At 42.0% G+C, this 9,050-nt stretch overlaps 1 protein-coding gene across 1 annotated transcript in view; it reads left to right on the top strand.

Annotated features, from left to right (window-relative positions):
* The first annotated feature begins 4,784 nt into the window (after positions 1–4,784).
* LOC111965635 (phosphoinositide 3-kinase regulatory subunit 5) overlaps positions 4,785–9,050 on the top strand; it is a 20,713-nt gene continuing 16,447 nt past the window's right edge. The window contains exon 1 of the mRNA XM_070449213.1: positions 4,785–5,052. The gene's annotated coding sequence lies outside the window, so the exon portion shown is untranslated. The remainder of the gene's footprint in view (positions 5,053–9,050) is intronic.

Below are 9,050 nucleotides of genomic sequence, written 5' to 3'. Positions count from 1 at the left end.
AACTGTACGAACCAGAAAACAAGAAGGAACCTATGAAATGTTCTCTTTACTCTGTGCGACACTGACTTGGCCATAGAGATAAAGATGGACTTATAGTGCCAAACATCCTGATTTAGCATGGGCAGCGCCACTATATGCGATCTATCAACCATTTTTGAAATAAGTAGTCAAGTCTAATTGAGGGTATCTCCGCGTAATGGTTTAGAGGAGGAATCACATATGATATCCTGCGTACTCGGACGCGGATGTTCCAAATGGAAGCCATAGTGGCGTTTACACCCACACTCTAATCTTGACCGCTCACATGGATTGATTTTGAACCGCCACAACAAAGTAAGTGACCTTAATCAACTTCACATAAGAGAGTGCTTCAGACTTAGGGCCCAGAAGAAACCCAGTAAGAGCTTATTTACGCACAGTAAAGCAAACCAGGCAGGTGCCAACGGGCTGGACACTTCATCTACAAAACACCTCTACAAATGACCCCTTCCCTCCTTGTCTGGTATCGGTTGTCATATCCAGTTTCAAACCAACACTATTTTCCACCATTCATTTTTCCCATAGGGAATTTAGTAAACACTTAAAGCGCCTAGAGGCGTTTTTCTGTAGGCTTACTGGATGAACTTTTTATAACCAGATGTGTCTATCGTGAATACGCCAATACAACATAGGGACACCACCAGCCGGAATAAAGCATCTTTATTGACTACGAACTATATCCTACGCTGGTACTGGAGTTGTAACCCCCTCAACCCAATGACAATCGTTACTCACCAACCCAATGGCCAAATTGAGGCTTTTATCTGTAATATGCTCCCACCCCTTTCATCATAAACGAATCTATACAATTTAACATTTTACCTAGGGTCATTCTATCAGTTCCCACCCTCATTATTTCCTGGAGAACATGCTGACTTAACCACCAAATATTAGGATAATTCGCTTAGTATCAAATGTGACTCAACCGCTATTAATCTGCTTTTGTTCCCCCCCTGTGTGTTTGAATTTGGGAATGAACTCCAACAAACCCTGTTCGCGGCGTTCTAAGTGAAGCCGCACCATTGTCGTTCCATCTACCTGCCCCCAACTGTATGAACCCATCTTAGCCGTTCCTCGTCCCGGTACCCTTGTGACTTACGTAATACGCCATATTGGTTATCTCCAGATTTACAAGAATAAGCGATATCCTATGCAAACTGAAATTATTCGCCGGCCAACTAAGTTTGGCCACCTTATACAGTAAGCGAGTTTAGAGAAAGTGAAATTTCCCTGGATTAGACTATCTATATGTAGGCTATCGTATTATGTATGATACAAATTACACCACAGGAAAAAAGATATGTGTTACAATTGTTTCTCTTAAATTGACAATTTTTCAGGTTGAAGTGTCTTGTGTAAGTTTTTTAAATATGTACACAATACCATGTTACAAACCGGTGTCCAGCTAGGCTTGCTCCTTTTGTCTCAGTAGATCGATTTAGCAACTGTTATTATTCGATCAGTAGAATGTAGGTTCTGGGATACGAAATTAGTAGGATATGTTACGTCTTGTGTACCCATTGTCCTTTACATGTAAGGAAGTCTAGGTATGGGTTACTTAGGCAAAACAACCGAACCACTTCCAGACGCTATGCCTAGACACAGGCTGCCTTGGGCTCCTTATGAGATCAGGGTGTTCGTACGTCGAGTCAGGAATAACGTTGTGATACTTTACCATGAGCGTTACCGGTGGGTGTATAACGGGCGCAGCATCTAACCAGCAAGACATTGGAAAAACTGACTTTAAGAAAAAGTATGCGATTGCGCGATTGTCTCAGGATTGTAGCATATAACGTAGAATTATACTATCAAACTGCCAAATTTTGCAGAAAGGTATCGAACGGTTTAGCTGTCTTAGGCTTAGTGGAGATAGCATGTTGCAAGGGAGCTCATCCTACGGGATTTATTACTTGCCAATACCTGTTAGCAAAGGTGTCAGCTAGCAGCCTGGTCTCATAGACGAGATGTAACATAGTAAATGTAGGTCTGGGATACTGAAATTAGTAGGATATGTTACGTTTGTTGTGGTTACATAAGACAGATGGTTACTTAAGGCAAAAACGAAAGTAGGGTGGTTGGTCAGGGTGGATGGGTGGGTGTATAAARGGAGTGTCTCGGATTTACATACAGAATAATACAAATGCAATGAGATGAGGTTGTAGCTAGAGATGATGTGCAGGAGCTTCCAGGGATTTGTAGTCTACTTTGATGCTAAATAACATTTTTAAATCTGAGAGTAAATAGAGCCGAATATATTGATAAAAGTTACCTTGTCCGAGAGACATTTARATGGTTATCAAAACGTCACGCCAGGGTAAGCCTACACGAAACACAGRCCTTATTTMAAGTGTTTCTAAAATTCCCTATGGGAAAAATGAATGGTGGAAAAACGATTGGAACCATTTCCCTGTTTGACTGCTAGGTTTATTGGGTATTATGACACCTTCACTGTGGGGCTCTATATCTTGGGTCATGGGTCACATGTGTGTAGGCACACAGGTGACCAGGAAGTGGGAATGAACAGGTATGGAGAGCATACATTTCACCGTTTACACCTTGGAACTATGCTTTTGCCTATGGTAATAGGCCTTCATGTGATTATTTCAGTGTTTTTATCTTTGCTTTGCTGCTAATAAATGGGCAAAAGATTCAACCAAAGATCGCGTCTGGAAAGTGGTTTGTTTGGTACGCGTTGGACATTTGCTAACACCTATGCTAGAGTGGCTGTCAGTAACGTATAACTAGGTTGCCAGTACAATAACGTCAGCAGCCTTTTTTGTAAAATTGTGTATTCCGTTTATCTCTTCAGATGGCTGTGGAGTGGGAAGTTGATGTTCTGCATTGTTAGTCAGGCACCTGTACACGTTGATTTCCTGAGGCTGTGGAAAGAGCGCCATCTTTAGGGAACAGAATGGAACTTGGTACATTTTTTCCAAATCATCAACAACAAAACGGCACCCACCATGACCTGTAAAACCTGTCTGACTTAAAACGTTGAGACAACGTAGTACTGTGTATCCAACATAGACCCATATTAATCTGATGTTCTGTGCGGTAGTCAAAGAACTAAGGAAGTTTCACGATAACCCACATCTTTGTCCTCACCACTGTGGTAGTTTAATGACTTCATAACAGGAGGTGGCAGTGTTTCACCYCTCTTGTTGAAGGTTGGCTAACTGGGCTGGCTACTGTACTTTGTGGGGTCTGTTCAATTTCATTGGCATGATGGCATCTGTGCAATAGTGGCCGTCACTGGTTGAACCGCAAATGGAGAACCATCTTTATTATTAGACTGAGCCTCTTCTCCCAATAACTCAAATGCACATTTAAAGTCAGTTTAAATGATATAATTTTCACCTTTGACCTTTCTAGAGCTATTATAGTAATCARAGGCTTCAGACTTCCAGAGTAGGGACTATATATATAAAAAAATATGATAGGAATAAAGTAATCCATCGCAAGCCCAGAGCAATACAGGAAACACTCACGTTCCCCTTCATTGTGAACCTCATGAATTTACTGTTTATTTACTYCCATTGTTTTTAGCTAATGCCTTGGGTCCTGTTCCCTCTCAGAGAGAGGGGGAGAGAGAGGGGGGATTTACCGTAACACATGAAATGCAAATCACAGTCAAAGTTGCTTCAGGGGAAGTAGGGAGACTAATAGTGCTGCCCTGAGCGAGAAGAAAACAGTGGTCAGAGAAAATTACAGAACTGCTGAATTGGACCTGGAACAGTGGCTGTCCCAATGAGCCCAGATCCATTTNTCATTGGCATGATGGCATCTGTGCAATAGTGGCCGTCACTGGTTGAACCGCAAATGGAGAACCATCTTTATTATTAGACTGAGCCTCTTCTCCCAATAACTCAAATGCACATTTAAAGTCAGTTTAAATGATATAATTTTCACCTTTGACCTTTCTAGAGCTATTATAGTAATCARAGGCTTCAGACTTCCAGAGTAGGGACTATATATATAAAAAAATATGATAGGAATAAAGTAATCCATCGCAAGCCCAGAGCAATACAGGAAACACTCACGTTCCCCTTCATTGTGAACCTCATGAATTTACTGTTTATTTACTYCCATTGTTTTTAGCTAATGCCTTGGGTCCTGTTCCCTCTCAGAGAGAGGGGGAGAGAGAGGGGGGATTTACCGTAACACATGAAATGCAAATCACAGTCAAAGTTGCTTCAGGGGAAGTAGGGAGACTAATAGTGCTGCCCTGAGCGAGAAGAAAACAGTGGMCAGAGAAAATTACAGAACTGCTGAATTGGACCTGGAACAGTGGCTGTCCCAATGAGCCCAGATCCATTTTTCATTTCAATATAGGCTTGTTGTTATGTAGATATTAACCTTTAGGAAGTCCGTGTAAAACTACAAGTACATGTTTTTTTCTATTAGTATCCTTTTAGTATTCATCACACAATTCAGAGTTCAGTTGTCCTCTGTCATGMGAATTAACTTGAACTTGGACAAGTGTATTTTCTCTCAAGTGTATCAGGTAGAGATATGTGAAAACTACCTTTGCAAAGACGGGYCAAAATACTATTGGGATTAGTAATAAATAATGGTCAATCCTATAAAATCAATGACCCAGCCAGTCAAAACTAAAGATTGAAAGATCAAAGTCCAACATTCAAAACAATGAAACAAATTACTTCCAAATGAGACAAATTACTTCCTTTAAGGAGGCCAACAGACACCCACACTCTGCCTTCCTCATTGTGCTTACATGCATCTCTCTCATTCACTTCCTGTTTGACACAAGCCCTCTGCGTGTGCAGGGTCTATATCTCCACCACTACTACTGCAGCTACTGTGGCTGGTGGTAGTCTACAGCTGTTGTTTCTCTGGAGCCATACACAGCACTAGTAAAGGAAGTGGCTCATCTGCGCTCCCAATCTTCTRTCTTGTGAATGAATGGCAGTGGAATTGGAGTCATTGGACCTGAGGGGCTTTCACACAAACTAACGCCAAAAGGCTATGGATGTTACTGAACGATAACAGCAGGTAAGCAGTATGGAGGACTAGTGGGCTATCTGTGGTTGTAAGCCTACCAGGCTATTGTCTTTTCACAATGTATGAGCATGCTTTTGTGGCACAGTCGATGGCGCGCTGGGCTTCNAGGCTATTGTCTTTTCACAATGTATGAGCATGCTTTTGTGGCACAGTCGATGGCGCGCTGGGCTTCGGGCCAGAAGGTTGAGGGTTAAGGGGGAATTTGGTGGAGGGGATAGCCCCGACTGAAACTCAAACCCGTCGAGCAACTGCCAAGAGGTCCAAACTCACCCACGCTAAATTACTGGAGCATAAATCCAGTATATTAGACAATAGAAAAGTTTCAGAAATATATCATCTGGACAATTTGTAAAGTACTCATCAAGTGTCTATGACTCCAGACATTCAAAATGACATTATATTCAAATTTAGACATTTGACCGTGGATATGAGTTAGTATTGTCAGTTGTCTTCATCTGTGGACGATGCCTTATTATTGCAAATCTCTAGTTGCCATTGTGCCCACAACTGCAAACTGAGAAAATACTGGTTCCATACATCTGAGAAGGGAACATTTTGTGTTTGCACTAATCCTGGGAGTAGACTAGCCAATCGAATAAACATAATCAATGCCCAAGTGTCATATCATTGCTTCAATGCTTGTGTTTCTGAGTTTGTGGCTGGCGGTTGGTCCAGGGGTGTAAGAAAAGGGTATTGAGAKAGTATTATGGGGCTCCCGAGTGGTGCAGCGGTCGAAGGCACTGCATCTCAGTGCTAGAGGCATCACTACAGACCCTGGTTCGATTCCAGGCTATATCACAACCGGACGTGATTGGGAGTCCTATAAGGCMGCGCACAATTGGCCCCGTGTCGTCCGGGTTAGAGTTTGGCCGTGGTAGGCCGTRATTGTAAATAAGAATTTGTTCTTAACTGACTTGCCTAGTTAAATAAAGGTTAAATAAAATAAATAAATCATAATAAGGACAGTTTAAGTTCTGGTGATGGGGTATTCTGGTTAGTTGAGGTCGTCATCCATTAAACTGATAGTGATTTTACTTACAAATTCCACAAATGGATCGATTAAAAATGATGTGACTATCAGAAACAACACCTGTATTCCCAACTGGGCTTATTAAACTGTTTATGAGTTTGTGGTAGATGTTGTTACACTGATGGGAAAGGCTGTCAAAATGATGTCACTGACACACAAGGAAGTAAGACCCCCACCAAGCAGCACTTATTTTTAGACACCCTGTGATGGTACTGTCATGATTCTAATACACAATGAGGAAGTATGTGTTGGTTGCATGGATACAGTATGCACGCAAACAGTTATTATACCATTTTGCAGATGCTTTTATCCAAATCAACTTAGTCGAGCATGCATACATTCTTCATACGAGTGTTCCCGGGAATCATACCTTCAATCKTGGCGTTGCAAACGCCGTGATCTACCAACCAAGCCACAGAGGACCACAGTTATAATACTCTAATACCCCACCTGTCACRTACAGTAGAACTGTGTGTTGATTGATGCACCACTTACAGTAATCTGAAGGTATAGAGTGCATTCGCAAAGTATTCAGACCCCTTGACTTTTTCCACATTTTGTTACGTTACAGGCTTATTCTAAAGTCGATTGAATTGCTTTTTTCCCCCTCATCAATCTCCACACCAATATCCCATAATGACAAAGCAAAAACAGGTTTATAGATTTTTGAGCAAATTTATGAAAAATATAAAACTGATATTACATTTATATAAGTATTCAGACCTTTTACTCGGTACCTTGTTGAAGCACCTTTGGCAGTGATTACAGCTTCAAGTCTTCTTGGGTATGACACTACAAGCTTCGCACACTGTGATTTGGAGTTTCTCACATTCTTCTCTGCAGATCTCAAGCTCTGTCGGGTTGGATGGGGAGAGTTGGTGCACAGCTATTTTCAGGTCTCTTCAGAGTAGTTTGGTCGGGTACAAGTCCAGGCTCTGGCTGGGCCACTCAAGGACATTGAGACTTGTCCGAAGCTACTCCTGCATTGTCTTGGCTGTGTGCTTAGGGTCGTTGTCCTTTGGAAGGTGAACCTTCGCCCCCAGTCTGATGTCTCGAGTGCTCTGGAGCAGGTTTTCATCAAGGATCTCTGTACTTTGCTCCATTCATCTTTTCCTCAATCCTGACTAGTCTCCCAGTCCCTGCAGCTGAAAAACACCCCCCAAGCATGATGCTGCACCACCATGCTTCACTGTAGGGATGGTGCCATGTTTTCTCAGACGTGACGCTTGGCATTCAGGCCAAAGAGTTCAATCTTGGTTTCATCAGACCAGAGAATCTTGTTTTCAAGGTCTGAGAGTCCTTTAGGTGCCTTTTGGCAAACTCCAAGCGGGCTGTCTTGTGCTTTTTACTGAGGAGTGGCTTCTATCTGGCCACTCTAGCATAATGCCTGATTGGTGGAGGGCTGCAGAGTTGGTTGTCCTTTTAGAAGATTCTCCCATCTCCCAGAGGAACTCTGGAGTTCGGTCGGAGTGACAGTCGGCGTCTTGGTCACCTCTCTGACCATCGGCTCAGTTTGCCGTGCTGCCAGCTCTAGGAAGAGTCCTGGTGGTTCCAAACTTCTTCAATTTAAGAATGATGGAGGCCACCGTGTTCTTGGGGACCTTCAATGCTGCAAAAAAAATTGTGCCCCTTCCCCAGATCTGTGCCTCGACACAATCCTGTTTCGGAGTTCTATGGACAATTCCTTCGACCTCATGGCTTGGTTTTTGCTCTGACTTGCATTGTCAACMGTGGAACCTTATATAAACAGGTGTGTYCCTTTCCAAATAATATCCAATCAATTTAATTTACCACAGGTGGACTCCAATAAAGTTGTYGAAACATCTCAAGAWTGATCAYTGGAAACAGGATGCACCTGAGTTCAATTTTGAGTCTTATGGCAAAGGGTCTGAATACTTATGTAAATAAAGTATTTCMGTTTTTTATTTTTAATACATTTGCAKAAAWAAAWAAAAAACTGTTTTCGCTTTGTCATTAWGMGTATTATGTGTAGATTGATGAGAAAAAAATGGAAGTCTGTCACAGTCATGCATATTTATACTCAGTGTTTTGCTCAGAGATTAGTAAAATATTGAGAAATGGTCTTTCAGTTTTTCAAAGAATTACAGTAATATTACACAATGAACTACTTAATCCATATCCCAATCATCAGCGTGGATTCACAGTTTTTTGGCGAAGGCAGAATGAAACAGAATACTTTATTTCATATCTCCAAATGCGCTTTCTAACAACCWGCTCTTGATGTGCATGTGTGTCTCCGTTTTAGGTTTCAGTCTATTGTGAGCACTGACAATATTTATAACACTAGCAAACTGTTAACCAAAGTAATTTAGCAGACGCTATTACCCAGAGCAACCTACAGGAGCAATTATGGTTAACTGCCATGCTCAAGGGCACATCAACCAATTTTTTCCCCACCTAGTCAGCTCGGGGATTCGAACCAGAAACCTTTACTGGCTCAACGCTCCTAACCGTTATGCCAACTGCCGCTCTTCAGCATGTGATTGGAAGTCACCTACCTCCCTATATCTATCTCCAAGCACTAGTGAAAGCGGCAACACCCATTTTTAGCAGACAAGATCGTTTGGTTAGCACATCAAAACGCCACGCAGTATGATTCACACAACCTCTCTTCCTGTTTACCTCTAAACCAGTCTTATCCCACTCCAAAATCGACGTTTTTCTACACACACTCAGAACCTTCCCACATGATATACACCTCACTCACCCAGGGGTACGTTCAGTAGGCAAACGTGGAACGTTGCAGATAGAAATGTAGTGAATCGAGCTGACATGATTCCTTATTCTYCATGTCAGAGAGGCATGTTTGTTCTACATGTTTTGTTAAACATATTTCTATCGGAATGTCACCTGAACACGCCCCCAGGTCTTTCACATTGCATATACTATATCTACATTGCACATTATACACTAATGCATGGATTAGAGCAATCAAATA

Source organism: Salvelinus sp. IW2-2015, linkage group LG1 (assembly GCF_002910315.2).
Source record: "Salvelinus sp. IW2-2015 linkage group LG1, ASM291031v2, whole genome shotgun sequence".
NCBI classification, from domain to species: Eukaryota; Metazoa; Chordata; class Actinopteri; order Salmoniformes; family Salmonidae; genus Salvelinus; species Salvelinus sp. IW2-2015.
This window is presented reverse-complemented; position numbering and strand designations above follow the sequence as displayed.